Source organism: Pelodiscus sinensis, chromosome 29 (genome assembly GCF_052426305.1).
Source record: "Pelodiscus sinensis isolate ZL-2025 chromosome 29, ASM5242630v1, whole genome shotgun sequence".
In the NCBI taxonomy this organism is placed as follows: domain Eukaryota; kingdom Metazoa; phylum Chordata; order Testudines; family Trionychidae; genus Pelodiscus; species Pelodiscus sinensis.
The window spans coordinates 17559742-17562421 of record NC_143080.1 but is presented as its reverse complement, the minus strand read 5'-3'; the positions used below and the strand labels follow the sequence as shown (position 1 = coordinate 17562421).

The 2680-nt window shown below is 54.7% G+C and overlaps 1 long non-coding RNA gene across 1 annotated transcript; it reads right to left on the bottom strand.

The window, feature by feature from the left end:
• Positions 1–1124: 1124 nt before the first annotated feature.
• LOC142825988 (uncharacterized) lies at positions 1125–2146 on the bottom strand. Its single transcript, XR_012900284.2, has 3 exons — positions 1779–2146; positions 1476–1692; positions 1125–1236 (listed from the first exon to the last, which is right to left on the bottom strand). It is a non-coding gene; the product is annotated as an uncharacterized LOC142825988 (long non-coding RNA).
• Between the last annotated feature and the right edge of the window lie 534 nt (positions 2147–2680).

Genomic DNA, 2680 nt, shown 5'->3' with positions numbered 1-2680 from the left:
ATTCAATCCCCATTCAATCCCCCCATACCAATTTCTGGGGCCAACACCCCCACCCAGGGGTGCAGCAGCGATCTGGCTGCTTCCCTCCAATTCAGCAACGTGACACCCCCCCCAGGAGCGCGACCGGAGAGCGGTGCCAGAGACCCCCCCAGCAGCATCACCCAAAAGAGGCGCCAGAGACCTCCCAAGCAGTGCGACCCGAGAGCGGGGCCAATGACCCTCCCCCCCCCAGGAGCATCACTCGAGAGCGGAGCCAGAGACCCTCCCAGCAGCGTGACCCGAGAGATGCGGCAGAGACCCCCCCCCAGCAGCGTGACCCGAGAGCGGCGGGAGAGACCCCCCAACAGCACGACCCGAGAGCGGCGCCAGAGAGCCCCCCCAGCAACACAATCGGATAGCGGCGCCAGATGACCCCCCCCCAGCAGCGTCACCCGAGAGCGGAGCCAGAGACCCCCCCCAGCAGCATCACCCGAGAGCGGAGCCAGAGACCCTCCCCCCCAGCAGTGCCCGGAGAGCTGCGCCAGAGACCCCCCCACCCAGCAACACAATCCGAGAGCGTCTTCCTCCTCGAGAACCTCCGCTCGGACTCGCTGTCTAAGCAAACGTGACTTCCCTTCCTAGACCCGAGTGGGCCGTAAGCCGAGAGATTTCCAGACCCGACACTTATCTCCGTGACAGCGACGGCTGCTCCGCTCCCAGACGGATGGTTCTCGCCTCGCTTCGACCAAGCTCCCGAGCTCGCTGTTCTCGTTTCCGTTCCATCCCCAGACGGGAGGACACCGGGAGGGTTGACTTCTTATCGCTCGCTACCGAACACAGCAGAGGGGGAAAACCAACCAAACAACTTAGCGTTTCAGTCCACAAGGACGCGGCATCGCTTCTCCTCCCACCATCGCACCGCAGCCTCCCACCATCGGCCACCCCCTCCCGCTGCCACTACAGGACCGCGGAGAGAAAGGAGGCCTTGAATCTCTATCCACGCGCTGTTGAACCGCCTACTGCCCCTTCACCAGTCCCCAAGCCACCAGGCTCCGTGCCCCAGCAGGAAGCTCTCTGCCTCAGAAGAAACCTACTGCCAGGACGCTTGAAGATTTCAAAGCACGCATCTCTTACTCACACAGAGCCATGGGAAGGCCAAAGGCTGAAGACCCTTCACGTGTCCCGAGAATCACGCCCAGGAAGCTCAAGTCCATCTCGGACGGTTTCTTCTCTGGCCATGGCCCTGCACTGATTCCTCTGCAAGCGCGGAACAATAAAAACCCAGCGTGAGCTCCCACTCACTACAGTCCCTAACTGCGGGAATTCTATCCTTTAGCCCTTTCCCCCCCTCTGCCCTCTGTATCTGGCCCACTACAAGGACACTGAGTCAGTCAGCCAGGACACAGCCAGGACACACCACCGCTCTCCCTGGCGTGACTGGCGTACCTGCAGAATTCCTGTTAGCTCCTGAGCCCTTAACCCATGGAGATGCTCACCTGGAACAGCTCTTGACTTGCAGTAATTTTGCTCATAGTCTCGTTTTCTCTCTCTGTTCATCGCAGAACTGGAGGAGTCTCCAATAGTTGACTTTTTCCCCTGGTTCTGAATCCAGCACTTTAGGAAAAGTGAACACGTTGGCATCTCAGTCCGTAATGTCACGTAACCGCTTCTCACATATAAAGTATGCCTCTGGCTTCTACCCTCCCACTGGCACTGCAGAAATACGAGTGGAGAAGAGCGCTTTGAGCCAACATCCAAATAGTTTCCTTACAGAGCAGACCCAGCAGAATTATTCGTACCCAAAAGGAAGCTCATGGCCTGTGATGAAACCGTCAGTTGTCCCCTACTTTTTTGAAGGCTCCCAAGACCACATCTGTGGAGATGTTCACCCAGCAGACCTTCCCATGTCCTGTGGAGGGAGACAGCAGCACTGCGAAGAATAGAGTCTCAAAGGGGTGATCAGTGGAGAAGTTCATTTCCTATTTTGGTCTCTACGTAAGTATGACTGTTTTGAATACATGGTATTGGGGGCTGCACTGTGGAGGGGAGAGATCTAAGGATCCCAGGGGCACAGAGTTTGGGGGATTTAGAGGCTCCAGAGATGGAGGAGAGCATGGAGGAGTGTTTGAGGACCCCAGGGTGGCAGGCAAAGCCAACTCAGCAAGTTCATGGGTGATGTGTAAAAGGGAAGTCAAATCCCCCGGAGCCATTGATTCCCCTATGAGGGGCACATACAATATACATACATTGCTAATGCTTAGATATATTTGCTATTTGTATAGGAGTAAGACATGACAAAGGTCAAGGCCTGTCACAGGTAATAACTTATAATAAGGAGATGAGGGGAGGTGAAACCAGTCTTCTGTTAAGTAGAGATATGGATAGATTCCACATCCTTTAACTTGTGACCGGCTCAAGCAGGAAAGGGAAAAGGGAAGTATGGCTTGCCCATTGTTCAGCAAGAGTGAATGAATGTAATACAGCTGTAACCGCAAAGTCAGCAAGTAGGCACTGTATTTAACCTCGTTTGGAAAATTAACCTGACCTATAGGAATGCTAAACGTCAAAAATGAAGTAACCTATCATGTTAAGGCACCTAAACCAGGAAGGATGTTAACCCTATAAAAACCCCTGCATATGAGATGTTGGGGGTCGGCTCTGATTTGAACATTGAGTTCCTTAGCCGTACCGTGGTTGCAAC